Source organism: Ranitomeya imitator, chromosome 6 (genome assembly GCF_032444005.1).
Source record: "Ranitomeya imitator isolate aRanImi1 chromosome 6, aRanImi1.pri, whole genome shotgun sequence".
Taxonomy (NCBI): Eukaryota; Metazoa; Chordata; class Amphibia; order Anura; family Dendrobatidae; genus Ranitomeya; species Ranitomeya imitator.
The window spans coordinates 141,098,994-141,113,847 of NC_091287.1; the positions used below are offsets into that span (position 1 = coordinate 141,098,994).

The following is a 14,854-nucleotide window of genomic DNA, read 5'->3' on the forward strand; positions in this document are numbered from 1 at the left end:
CTTTTGCAAACAGAAGTGATCCAATAATAACCTTGCTGTGCTGCTGGGGATTTCAGATTGTCATATTGGGCCTATCTGTAGGAAGCAGGCTGATGTTTTTACCAGTTCTAATAATAGGGATATGTAAGCAATTAGCTGCCATAGTTATGGTGAATAGTTCTAGTAATCTCATAATGTAGTCATCAAAAGGAATTATTGCATTTGGTTTGTAGCGAGTTTTACATCAAATTAGCTTCCTTTGGAACTTTACATTGAAGAGGACTTGATACCTACAGAGAGAGAAATAATTTTGGACATTATTCTTCCATTTTTTTTAAATCATACTATTAACAAAGAATACAAAAATACATATTTTTGGACATATTTTTTAAGAAAAATTATTTGGTAAAAATCCATGTCTTATAGTCCCCACCAGGAGTGCCAGTTTCCCCTGACAATTTATATAATGATTGGGCATATGTCATGTCAGACGCTATTCACACTAGGGCGTCCGACAGACAGTGGTAATTCTGCATTCGTCCACTATGCGCTCAGTGACGCCGACTAGATTTTATCTAGGTTGTCCGGGGTTAATCTAGCTGGTACTCAGATTGGAGGCTGGGTCACGCCCACGGCCTTTAAATAGTTCTTCTGAACTTTGGGTGTCGCCGATTATTGCTTGTGTCTTGTACCTGGTGATCTCGGTTCGGAGTGGTGGTCTTGGAGTGGAAATATCATATCTGGTGGTGTATGATCGTTTCTCATATTTCTATCTTCCTATTTGTGTTTTGTTTTGCCCTGTGCACATTATAGTGTTTTCCTAAGTGTGTTTGCGGCGTGGTGCTTTTTTGGTTTTCCCTGTCTGTGCTTTCTGTAGGGGTTGGTGTGAGGAAATATCACTGGGTGGAGGGTGGAAGTTTCAGATTAGAACTGGAACAGGAATCAGGGTCAGGCCTGGCGGCCCAGACAATCACACCATCAGTGTAATCTCTTTGAGAGGGACAGACAGGATTTCCCTAGTCTGAGGGATATCGCAGGGGCCCGGGTTATTAGCTTTGCCTATCTAGGCTCCCCGTGACAGCATAGTGTTTTGACTGATCATTGAAAGGCCTAGAGGGATTGTAATTACTGTACAGTTCTCCCTCACCCTACCCACAGTTCTAGCTCTCCCTGCTTAGCCTTTGTACTATTGTTAGGATCACACTAGATGAGTGATCATTTTAATTGTCTGTTGCCAAATTGTATCTCGGAGAGATTTACGTGTACACGGAGACAAACCACTCGTGAGTGAAGACTCAGTCATTGGCAGCAAATCTGTTTATTGATCGGAAGGCGCATCCTTTTATAGGTTATCACTTATCAATGTAAACTTTTAAAACCCCCTAAGTCCTCCTCCGTCTCGAGGACTTTAATCAATATTGATTGGTGTTATGATTCTAGTCTTTTCTTAGGCAATACTTCATTCTTGATTAGCTCAGTGGACACGATGGCTTACCAAAGTCCACCTGAGTGTTCTAAAACCTGCTGACAGGTATGACTTCGAGCACATACACACATTAATCAGTATCTGTGATTCTTATATATATTCAGCTAAGTGTCCATTTTGTCTGCAAGCGTCCATTTTGGATATCTTCAAATCAAATACATATCCTTAGCACTGTCAGTGCAGGGAAAAAAAGAGCTGTCGACAGCAGCACAGTTTTCTTAAGGATGTGTATGATGACTGCAGAGTAGGGATGGACACTGATGAACACATCTTGTTCAGTGTGCTTGATGTGCAAAGACAGACAAGTGCAGCCCACTAATATCCTCTCCATGGTGTATATGTTTCATCAGTTACAAATCCACTGTTTACACTAGTCCACCATGGAATAGCACGGGATAAGAATCTTGTTTTTATATACCCTCTTAGACCTACATATATAAACCCTCCACACTACGCCACCAGTGAAATATATATAAAGTGCCCCGGTATGTAGTAACCGCTAAAGAATAAACTATTAACCTACTGTTCTACCCTAAAATACCAACAAAGTAGACACTGGTGATTCAACAACCCTGTCCCTTTACTTACTATATTGTCTCTTGGTACCAGTTCACTCTGCATTTAAAAACGATCTTAGGTCTAATATCATGTCAGACCTAATAAGATTTTTAGCCACTTAAAGGAATGTTGACCTCAATTGCTCTAAAATAACATCAGGTACTTGCTTTTCATAGGTCCATTGCTTGAGTCTCTATGTTTTGGCTATAGAGATGAAGTCACATTAACAGCGCACATCAAAGCTGTAGCCAATCAGTAAAGTCAATACCAGTGCCGCTTATCTCAGTGTTTGGCTACAGTGACGATGTACGTTGATGATGTGACATTACTGCTTCAGCCAAAACACTTAGAACTAAGCAGTGACAGAGGGCTGACGCTTGACCCAGGGATGGTGGTGAGTATGTGTTCTGTTTGATTTTTTAGGTATTTTAAGGTGTTTGGAGTCCACTTTAATGGAAATGAAACACCCTTGAATATTGTAACAGAAAATGTTGATTAAAAATATATTACATTGAAACTCTAGGGTTTTTTTTGCAACAAATACAGTGCTTTGTGAAAGTATTTGGCCCCCTGGAACTTTTCAACCTTGTCCCACATATCATGCTTCAAACATAAAAATACCAAATGTAAATTTTTGGTGAAGAATCAACAACAAGTGGAACACAATTGTAAAGTTAAACAAAATTTATTGGTTATTTTAAATTTTTGTGGAAATTCAAAAACTGAAAAGTGGGGCGTGCAAAATTATTCGGCCCCTTTACTTTCAGTGCAGCAAACTCTCTCCAGAAGTTCATTATGGATCTCTGAATGATCCAATGTTGTCCAAAATGCTTAATGATGATAAATATAATCCACCTGTATGTAATCAAGTCTCCGTATAAATGCACCTGCTCTGTGATAGTCTCAGGGTTCCTGTTTGAAGCACCGAGATCATCATGAAGACCAAGGCAAACAAGAGGCAGGTCCGTAATACTGGTGTGGAGAAGTTTAAAGCTGGATTTGGATGCTAAATGATTTCTAAAACTTTAAACATCCCAAGGAGCACTGTGCAAGCGATCATATTGAAATGGAAGCAGCATCATACCACTGCAAATCTACCAAGACCCGGCCGTCCCTCTAAACTTTCATCTCAAACAAGGAGAAGACTGATCAGAGATGCAGTCAAAAGGCCCATGATCACTCTGGATGAACGGCAGAGATCTACAGCTGAGATGGGACAGTCTGTCCATAGGACAACAATCAGTCTTACACTGCACAAATCTGGCCTTTATGGTAGAGTAGAAAGAAGAAAGCCATTTCTCAAAGATATCCATGAAAAGTGTCAGTTAAAGTTTGCAACAAGCCACCTGGGAGACACACCAAACATGTAGAAGAAGGTGCTTTAGTCAGATGAAACCAAAACTGAACTTTTTGGCAACAATGCCAAACAATATGCTTGGCGTAAAGGCAACACAGCTCATCCAAGCATTGGTGGTTCAGTGGTAGAATTCTCGCCTGCCACGCGGGAGGCCCGGGTTCGATTCCCGGCGAATGCAATCTAGTTCTTTGAAGCCAACAGTGCGTGGCGACACACGTTGGGTGCCTGCTGCCCGCACCTTTCCTCTTTCAGGGTACACATGCCCTCTTGATCTTGCCCTGGACCAGTACCCACGGGATTGGGTCATCTTTGCACCCCATATAGGGTTTACTTACTCTAGGCGGTCGGTTTCATGTGTGGTGGGTATTGGACTGCATATTATATAGGGCAGCACGGTGACTCAGTGTATAGCACTGCAGCCTTGCAGCGCTGGGGTCCTGGGTTCTAATCCCACCTTAGACAACATCTGCAAGGAGTTTGTATGTTCTCCCTGTGTTTGCGTGGGTTTCCTCCAGGTACTCCGGTTTCCTCCCACATACCAAAGACATACTGATAGGGAATTTAGATTGTGAGCCCCATTGGGGACAGTGATGATAATGTGTTCAAACTGTAAGATGCTGCAGAATATTTTCTATGTTACTATAGGCCTGGATGTCTTCCTGGAGCAGAAGAATATTGTATCATACAATTATTAGGTTCTGTAGAAGGACGTAGATCTGGGGATTAATTATGATGGAATATAGGCTGAACTGGATGGACAAATGTCTTTTTTCGGCCTTACTAACTATGTTACTATGTTATCACCCTGAACACACCATTTCCACTGTCAGACATGGTGGTGGCAGCATCATAGTTTGGGCCTGCTTTTGTTCAGCAGGGACAGGGAAGATGGATAAAATTGATGTGAAGATGGATGGAGCCAAATACAGGACGATTCTTGAAGAAAACCTGTTGGAGTCTGCAAAAGACATGAGACTGGGATGGAGATTTGTCTTCCAACAAGGCAATGATCCAAAACATAAAGCAAAATCTACAATGGAATGGTTCACAAATAAACGTATCCAGCTGTTAGAATGGCCAAGTCAAAGTCCAGACCTCAATCCAATCGAGAATCTGTGGAAAGAGCTGAAAACTGCTGTTCACAAATGATCTCCATCAAACCTCACTGAGCTCGAGCGGTTTGCCAAGGAAGAATGGGCAAGAGTTTCAGTGTCTCGATGTACAAAACCGATAGAGACATACCCCAAGCGAGTTGCAGCTGTAAGCACAGCAAAGGTGGGGCAACAAAGTATTAACCCCTTTGCCCCCAAGGGGGGTTTGCACGTTAATGACCAGGCCAATTTTTACAATTCTGACCACTGTCCCATTATGAGGTTATAACTCTGGAACACTTCAACAAATCCCAGTAATTCTGACAATGTTTTCTCGTGACATATTGTACTTTATGAATGTGGTAAAATTTATTTGATATTACCTGCGTTTATTTGTGAAAAAAAGGAAATTTGGCAAAAATTTTGAAAATTTAGCAATTTTCCAACTTTGAATATTTATGCAATTAAATCACAGAGATATGTCACACAAAACACTTAATAAGTAACATTTCCCACATGTCTACTTTACATCAGCACAATTTTTGAACCAACATTTTTCTTGTTAGGGAGTTATAAGGGTTAAATGTTGACCAGCAATTTCTCATTTTTACAACACCATTTTTTTTTGGGACCACATCTCATTTGAAGTCATTTTGAGGGGTCTATATGATAGAAAATAACCAAGTGTGACATCATTCTAAAAACTGCACCCCTCAAGGTGCTCAAAACCACATTCAAAAAGTTTATGAACCCTTCAGGTGTTTCACAGGAATTTTTGAAATGTTTAAATAAAAATGATACATACATGCTAGCCACCTTAGGGAGAGACCCAAGTTGGGCTAAATGTAGCGGGACGAAAGAGACCGAAAAGCCCTCTACTTAAAGGAAATACATAGTGGATGCTTTCCTGAAACGGAAAGTACTTGCAAGCAGCATAATACAAAGAATAGCAGGTTTACCCAGAATCCTTTGCAGTAGGCGGAGCTATGCAAATCATCTCTTTCCACCCCTGTCTAATCCACCTCGCTTGGAACCGCCAATCGTGCAATGCTGCGGATTAGTTTCTAAATTTACACAGCCAACCAATTCCTACCTGTGGACACGTGTTTCGGGCTTTAGGCCCTCATCAGCACAGGGCTGGAATTGGTTGGCTGTATGGAGTGGGGCTCAGTGAGCAAGCGATACATACATGCTAGCCACCTTAGGGAGAGACCCAAGTTGGGCTAAATGTAGCGGGACGAAAGAGACCGAAAAGCCCTCTACTTAAAGGAAATACATAGTGGATGCTTTCCTGAAACGGAAAGTACTTGCAAGCAGCATAATACAAAGAATAGCAGGTTTACCCAGAATCCTTTGCAGTAGGCGGAGCTATGCAAATCATCTCTTTCCACCCCTGTCTAATCCACAACGCTTGGAACCGCCAAGCGTGCAATGCTGCGGATTAGTTTCTAAATTTACACAGCCAACCAATTCCTACCTGTGGACACGTGTTTCGGGCTTTAGGCCCTCATCAGCACAGGGCTGGAATTGGTTGGCTGTATGGAGTGGGGCTCGGTGAGCAAGCGATACATACATGCTAGCCACCTTAGGGAGAGACCCAAGTTGGGCTAAATGTAGCGGGACGAAAGAGACCGAAAAGCCCTCTACTTAAAGGAAATATATAGTGGATGCTTTCCTGAAACGGAAAGTACTTGCAAGCAGCATAATACAAAGAATAGCAGGTTTACCCAGAATCCTTTGCAGTAGGCAGAGCTATGCAAATCATCTCTTTCCACCCCTGTCTAATCCACAGCGCTTGGAACCGCCAAGCGTGCAATGCTGCGGATTAGTTTCTAAATTTACACAGCCAACCAATTCCTACCTGTAGACACGTGTTTCGGGCTTTAGGCCCTCATCAGCACAGGGCTGGAATTGGTTGGCTGTATGGAGTGGGGCTCGGTGAGCAAGTGATACATACATGCTAGCCACCTTAGGGAGAGACCCAAGTTGGGCTAAATGTAGCGGGACGAAAGAGACCGAAAAGCCCTCTACTTAAAGGAAATACATAGTGGATGCTTTCCTGAAACGGAAAGTACTTGCAAGCAGAATAATACTAAGAATAGCAGGTTTACCCAGAATCCTTTGCAGTAGGCGGAGCTATGCAAATCATCTCTTTCCACCCCCCAACTTGGGTCTCTCCCTAAGGTGTCTAGCATGTATGTATCGCTTGCTCACCGAGCCCCACTCCATACAGCCAACCAATTCCAGCCCTGTGCTGATGAGGGCCTAAAGCCCGAAACACGTGTCCACAGGTAGGAATTGGTTGGCTGTGTAAATTTAGAAACTAATCCGCACGCTTGGCGGTTCCAAGCGCTGTGGATTAGACAGGGGTGGAAAGAGATGATTTGCATAGCTCCGCCTACTGCAAAGGATTCTGGGTAAACCTGCTATTCTTTGTATTATGCTGCTTGCAAGTACTTTCCGTTTCAGGAAAGCATCCACTATGTATTTCCTTTAAGTAGAGGGCTTTTCGGTCTCTTTCGTCCCGCTACATTTAGCCCAACTTGGGTCTCTCCCTAAGGTGGCTAGCATGTATGTATCGCTTGCTCACCGAGCCCCACTCCATACAGCCAACTAATTCCAGCCCTGTGCTGATGAGGGCCTAAAGCCCGAAACACGTGTCCACAGGTAGGAATTGGTTGGCTGTGTAAATTTAGAAACTAATCCGCAGCATTGCACGCTTGGCGGTTCCAAGCGCTGTGGATTAGACAGGGGTGGAAAGAGATGATTTGCATAGCTCCACCTACTGCAAAGGATTCTGGGTAAACCTGCTATTCTTTGTATTATGCTGCTTGCAAGTACTTTCCGTTTCAGGAAAGCATCCACTATGTATTTCCTTTAAGTAGAGGGCTTTTCGGTCTCTTTCGTCCCGCTACATTTAGCCCAACTTGGGTCTCTCCCTAAGGTGGCTAGCATGTATGTATCGCTTGCTCACCGAGCCCCACTCCATACAGCCAACCAATTCCAGCCCTGTGCTGATGAGGGCCTAAAGCCCGAAACACGTGTCCACAGGTAGGAATTGGTTGGCTGTGTAAATTTAGAAACTAATCCGCAGCATTGCACGCTTGGCGGTTCCAAGCGCTGTGGATTAGACAGGGGTGGAAAGAGATGATTTGCATAGCTCCGCCTACTGCAAAGGTTTCTGGGTAAACCTGCTATTCTTTGTATTATGCTGCTTGCAAGTACTTTCCGTTTCAGGAAAGCATCCACTATGTATTTCCTTTAAGTAGAGGGCTTTTCGGTCTCTTTCGTCCCGCTACATTTAGCCCAACTTGGGTCTCTCCCTAAGGTGGCTAGCATGTATGTATCGCTTGCTCACCGAGACCCACTCCATACAGCCAACCAATTCCAGCCCTGTGCTGATGAGGGCCGAAAGCCCGAAACACGTGTCCACAGGTAGGAATTGGTTGGCTGTGTAAATTTAGAAACTAATCCGCAGCATTGCACGCTTGGCGGTTCCAAGCGCTGTGGATTAGACAGGGGTGGAAAGAGATGATTTGCATAGCTCCGCCTACTGCAAAGGATTCTGGGTAAACCTGCTATTCTTTGTATTATGCTGCTTGGAAATAAAAATGAACATTTAACTTTTTTTTACAAAAAATTTATTTCAGCTCCAATTTGTTTTATTTTACCAAGGGTAACAGGAGAAAATGGACCCTAAAAGTTGTTGTACAATTTGTCCTAAGTACGCTGATACCCCATATGTGGGGGTAAACCACTGTTTAGGCGCATGGCAGAGCTCGGAAGCAAAGGAGCACCATTTGACTTTTCAATGCAAAATTCACTGGAATTGAGATGGGACGCTATGTTGCATTTGGAGAGTCCCTGATGTGCCTAAAGTGACCCCATATTGGAAACTAGACCCCCAAGGAACTTATCTAGATGTGTTGTGAGAACTTTGAACCCCCAAGTGTTTCACTATAGTTTATAACGCAGAGCCGTGAAAATAACAAATCTTTTTTTTCCACAAAAATTATTTTTTAGCCCCCAGTTTTGTATTTTCCCAAGGGTAACAGGAGAAATTGGACCCCAACAGTTGTTGTCCAATGTGTTCTGAGTACACTGATACCCCATATGTTGGGGTAAACACCTGTTTGGGTGCACGGGAGAGCTCGGAAGGGAAGGAGCACTGATTTACTTTTTCAACGCAGAATTGGCTGGAATTGAGATCGGACGCCATGTCGCGTTTGGAGAGTCCCTGATGTGCCTATACAGTGGAAACCCCCAATTATAACTGAAACCCTAATCCAAACACACCCCTAACCCTAATCCCAATGGTAACCCTAACCACACCCAACCCTGACACACCCCTAACCCTAATCCCAACCCTATTCTCCACCGTAAATGTAATCCAAACCCTTACCCTAACTTTAGCCCCAACTCTAACCCTAATTTTAACCCCAACCCTAACTGTAGCCTTAACCCTAGCCCCAACCCTAACCCTAGCCCTAATCCTATTCCTAACCCTAACCTTTGCCCTAACCCTAGCCCTTACCCTAACCCTAGCCCTAACCCTAACTGTAGCCCTAACCATTACCCTAGCCCTAACCCTAGCCCTAACCCTAATGGGAAAATGGAAATAAATACATTTTTTTAATTTTTTAATTTTTCCCTAACTAAGGGGGTGATGAAGGGGGTTTGATTTACTTTTATAGCGGGTTTTTTAGCAGATTTTTATGATTGGCAGCCATCACACACTGAAAGACGCTTTTTATTGCAAAAAATATTTTTTGTGTTACCACATTTTGAGAGCTATAATGTTTCCATATTTGGGTCCACAGTCATGTGGGGTCATTTTTTTTGCGGGACAAGTTGACGTTTTTATTGGTAACATTTTCGGGCACGTGACATTTTTTGATCGCTTTTTATTTATTTTTGTGAGGCAGAATGATCAAAAACCAGCTATTCATGAATTTCTTTTTGGGGAGGTGTTTATACCATTCCGCGTTTGGTAAAATCGATAAAGCATTTTTATTCTTCGGGTCAATACGATTACAGCGATACCTCATGTATATCATCTTTTATATTTTGGCGCTTTTATACGATAAAAACTATTTTATAGAAAAAAATAATTATTTTTGCATCGCTTTATTCTGAGGACTATAACTTTTTCCGGGACAAGATGATGTTTTCAGCGGTACCATGGTTTTTTATATCCATCTTTTTGATTGCATGTTATTCCACTTTTAGTTTGGCGGCATGATAATAAAGCGTTGTTTTTTGCCTCGGTTTTTTTGTTTGTTTACGGTGTTCACTGAACGGGTTAACTAGTGGGACATTTTTATAGGTCGGATCGTTACGGATGCGGCGATACTAAATATGTGTACATTTTTGTTTTTTTTATTTAAAGAAATGTATTTATAGGAACAATATATATATGTATTTTTTTAGGAATTTTTTTTAATTTTTTTACACATGTGAATATTTTTTTTTACACTATAACATTGCCCCAGGGGGGCAACATGTTATGGTGAAAGATCGCTGATCTGACACTTTGCTGTGCACTGTGTCAGATCAGCGATCTGACGTGCACTCCTGCAGGTTTTCCAGCGCTTGCTCTGAGCAGGTGCTGGGTAGGCTACGTTCACATTAGCGTTTCCCGATGCAGCGTCGGGAAACGCTGCGGCGACGCATGTGTCATGCGCCCCTATATTTAACATGGGGGACGCATGGACATGCGTTGTGCTGCGTTGTGCGACGCATGCATTTTTTTTGCCGCAAGCGTCGGGCGCAGAAAACGCAACAAGTTGCATTTTTCTTGCGTCCAAATTTCGGCAAAAAACGACGCATGCGTCGCAAAATGCAGCGTTTTTGCATGCGTTTTGGTGCGTTTTTATTTGCGTTGTGCGTTGCGTCGCCGACGCAGCGGCGCACGACGCAAATGTGAACGTAGCCTAAGCCACCTCCCTGCAGGACCTGGATGCAGCCCCGTGGCCATTTTGGATCCTGGCCTGCTGCAGGGAGGAGGAGGTAAGAGACCCTCGCAGCAACGCGATTACATCGCGTTGCTTCGGGGGTCTCAGGGAAGCACACAGGGAGCCACCTCCCGACGGAACACTGCCATCATGTTTGATCACAGTGTGCTGGGGGTTAGTGTCCCAGGGGCAGTCCATGACCACTCCTGGCACATAGTGCCGGTTGTCAGCTGCGATAGTCAGCTGACACCCGGCCGCGATCGGCTGCGCTCCCCCCGTGAGTGCGGCTGATCGCTATGATGTACTATCCCGTTGGAGGTCATACGGGCCCACCTCGACGGGATAGTACATCTAATGTCAGACAGGGGTTAAATTGGCCGATTAATATTGCATGCCTTACTTTTCAGTTTTTGCATTTCCAGAAAAATTTAAAATAACCAATAAATTTCGTTCAACTTCACAATTGTGTTCCACTTGTTGTTGATTCTTCACCAAAAATTTACAATCCGCAGCGTATTTACACCTATTCCATTATAGGAATCTGCAGGTGTAAAACTGCAGGTGAAATCCTCACAAAATCTGGAGAAAACCCGCAGTGAATGCACAGGTAAAACACAGGTCATTTTACCTATGGAATCTGCAGAATCTGCGTGGAAAAATGCGCAATGGAATGCGTAATGTGTGCACATACCCTTCCGGCGCTCAGATGACATTCGATCTTCACGGACTACCAGAAAGGAGAGGGTGGAGGGGAAGGAGAAGGTTCTCCACGTACAAGGAATACTGATGACACACGGATTACACTATGATCAAACTATGATCAAATAGTTGTCTGAGTGAGTCCTAATTCTTTTTCAGCTCCCTATTAACATTTCATCGAATATTTGCTCTAAAAAAAGGAGCTGCTGGTGGTAAATTAGTGGTTAGCTAGGGTTATGCCACCATATTTTCTCCTATCCAAGAGAATAAGGTCAATTATGCTAATCAAACACTGACGAAACTCTTAGTATAATAAGAGTGTAATTCAATCTTCAAAGATGAGGAGAAGAGGGAAAAAAAGTCTCAATCTTCTCCAATCTGTCAGTCCGTGAAAATCAGACTGCACTCAGATGTCTTCTGATCCTGTAGAGTTATGCAAATTAAAAACAATCTCATTTTCAGGACAACAATTATGTTCTCATTGATTTCGTAATGTATGCCTACAGTGATACAGAGCTCCAAGTCATTTGCATTGACTTAAAATAACATTTTGACTGTGTGCAGACACATCAAGATCCAGTCCAGGAGTTTACTTCATACTGTTTTTTTACTGCATTCATTCTAAGTATAGAAGTGTACATTAGGGTCCTAAGTACCCTCCAGTGCTGGCTGCAAAGTGTCTGTTTTTAATCTATCTCTATAGAGATTTGGAGACCTGGATGAGTAATAGGAAATTGACTGTGTAAAGATATGTACTGTACCTTATATGAGAAATCAATAAGCACACAATGTGCTTCAATGTATAAAAATACAGAAATTTATATCACTTTGATTTGGTTATAACTAGGTATAATTTTGATCAATGAAATTATGAATGATCCCCTTTTTAATTATTTTTTATTAATATGACTATGCAATAAATTGGAATAAACCACAGAAAAATTAATCAGAGTCTTCAGTTAATATTTTGTTTTTAGCTGGATTAGTTTCTACCTCAGGGTTTTTCCTGCTGCATTGACTTTATTGTCATTTTTCCTTCCCATCATTTCTCAGGTTCTTGTCTTGCATTCAGTGTACATAATAAATAATGTGCATGCCAGAATAATTCAATTTTAAATGAAAGAAGCTAGGCTGTAATTATGTGAATTTTTTTAAGTATATTTTTTTTAATTTCGTAAAAATAGATTTGTTCTCAATTATGGCCTTGGATGATTGTTATTCATTTTAAAATGGAGTTTTCTACTTTATTTATTTGCTATAAGATATTTCATGCTGCCTGGGTCAATTTCATAGCTTTTTATTTTTCCTTTGAGTTGTAAATATATTCATTCAGCAGTTTTATGTAGCTTTCTGAAAATAAAGTTTTTCTATTGTAGAGTGTCAACAATGCCTATTTATCTATCTAATATCTATCTTTTATCTAACTATCTATCTATGTATAAAAAAAGCACAGCAGCACTCTGTGAATGCCAAGACATATAATGTCAACGGAAATAACAACTTCCAATCACATTGTCCCTCAGCAAGATGTACTTACAAAAAAAGCGAAGGTTCTGTTAGGTGTCGAGTTCCCGCCTCTGCACAGGGGGAATCTCGAACCATCTCTGCTGCCATCTCCCATTCTTCTCCAGCCGCAGTGGAGTCTGCTCAGCGGAGACGTCGGTCCCAGCGTCTTGCTCAGTCTCACTCTGTGCATAGGGTTATTGCTGCTTTTCCAGCTTCTGCCATTGAAGCCAGTGCTGGGCAGCGGCGAGCAGATGCTTCTGGGACTAAGTCCTACTTTGCACACACTGAGCATGCCCGGGGCAAGATCTCTCAGTGGAGATCTAGGGTCACATGCTCAGGTACTGCAGCAATTCCACTGGTCCTTCTTTGAAAGGTCCTATATGTGCTGCAGCTATTTAAGGCTCGCATGGCCGCACGGCCATGCGCTAGTGTACATTTGTAAACGTGTGTGTGTTGTGAGTGAAAGTTGCTCCTTAAGAAACCCTCCATATTGGATGACTGATCGCGGAAGGTGTATGATTGCAGTCTAGCGCCCAAATTACCGAACAGCACGTTACATACCATTACAGCATCTAGTTGCTGTGTCCGCCAGTGTGGCGCCGTGCGCTTTCACAGCGCTTTCCTGACCCAAGCCTGGGTGGTTAGTGGCATCCACCAGTGCGGCACCGCATGCACTCTCGTGCATTCTTTAGTTACTATTTTGTTTCGCTGAGACCCCAGTTACGGTGTCGACCGCAAGTAGTCTACACAGACTCAGATCCCAAGTCTTAGGACTGAGCTCGGAGACTCCTTGCTTGTGCTCTTGTGTGCGGTACTGCGGCCCTGTGACTTAACAGGGTTCGCTTCCTTCACACAGGATGAAGTTAACCCGTGTGTGTAGTCACATTGTACCGCCATATAGTCTGTCATTACTTGGCAGCAGGTTCCATCTCTGTTTGGTGGACCCCGGGCTGCGAACGCACCTTATTCTACCTATCTTATTATTTGGTGCATTCCGCTAACCCTAACATTACACTAGCTAATCTGGCTAGTAATGACGGGCAAACAGCAATCCTTGCAGTACATCCAGCAGCTGGAGGGTAGGATGGCGGCTCTCGAGCGCACAACCTCAGCTGTGGATGTAACTGCAGTTGCTGTTCAAGCTGCTAGCATGTCTGCAGCAACCTTGGAGGGAAATATAGTGATTCAGAAGAGGTTGCAATTCGTTTCATGCTAATTTAGAAAACTAGAGGGCAGGAAGATGGTTAAAACAAATAGGTTCCCCACACTATCTTATAGACCCACAAGCATTTCCAAACTGCAAACTTCTACTTCCCAATTAGGTTTGCCTGTTTTCTCTTTCAATCTTGATTTCTTTAACATTCTGGCTGTCGCCTTCTGGCCACGCACTGGCGACCAGATACATGAGTATCCGATTTTCTAATGGACTGAGTGATTGGTATTGCAGTCTGCGTGATATCTGCATGACGCATGTGTAATTTCATATATATGTGTCATGCGCTTTTTCCCGGGACACACATACAATTATCTTGACATGTAGTCTTTTCGGCAGATGCACATCTTGACACACCAAGTGCACTGGAAGGTGTGCATGTGCAGCAGAGCTCCCAGCACTGTTATTGCGCAGTACTACTAACAGATGACATGAGGGTTGCTTAGGCTACAATAAAGTCACTTTTGACAATTAAAAGACCAGAAACCTCTGACAGCTTGAACAGTCTAATCCTATGCTGGTAACAATCACATTCTTTTTAGCAATGTGTTGTGACCTTCTCTGTTGAATCGCTTCTGTAGCTATGTCTTTCAACCTCCTACTGTATCTTAGCCTACACATATTCTTAACCTGAGAAGAGAGAAGACATTTACAATATTATAGTATACACACTGAATGTAAAATACATGTTCAAATGACATATTATGTATAAATTTATGTTCTAAACTAGATGGCAGCCCGATTCTAAAGAATCGGGAGTCTAGAATCCATATATACTTTATTTATTCAAATGTAAGAATAATACAATTAATAAATAATAGTAAGAAAGAACAAAAATAATAGGCAGTATATGGAGAAAACACCAAACAAAAGTTCAAAATTGGTGTGAAAATGTCACTGAACCACTTCACAACTAAATATATATAGTTTTGGTAAATGGTATTATCATTTTTTTGACGAAATTCGGCAGGAGCTTGAAGAGCAACGTCACTGGGCCCGCCTCCACGCAGT

The 14,854-nt window shown here is 42.5% G+C and overlaps 1 protein-coding gene and 1 non-coding gene across 2 annotated transcripts in view; one reads left to right on the forward strand and one right to left on the reverse strand.

Annotated features, from left to right (window-relative positions):
* The window catches only part of CNTNAP2 (contactin associated protein 2), a 2,776,229-nt gene that overhangs the window by 1,211,694 nt on the left and 1,549,681 nt on the right, over positions 1-14,854 (reverse strand). The gene's annotated exons all lie outside the window — the stretch shown is intronic.
* Positions 3,488-3,558, forward strand: TRNAG-GCC (transfer RNA glycine (anticodon GCC)). The gene has a single exon. It is a non-coding gene; the product is annotated as a tRNA-Gly (tRNA).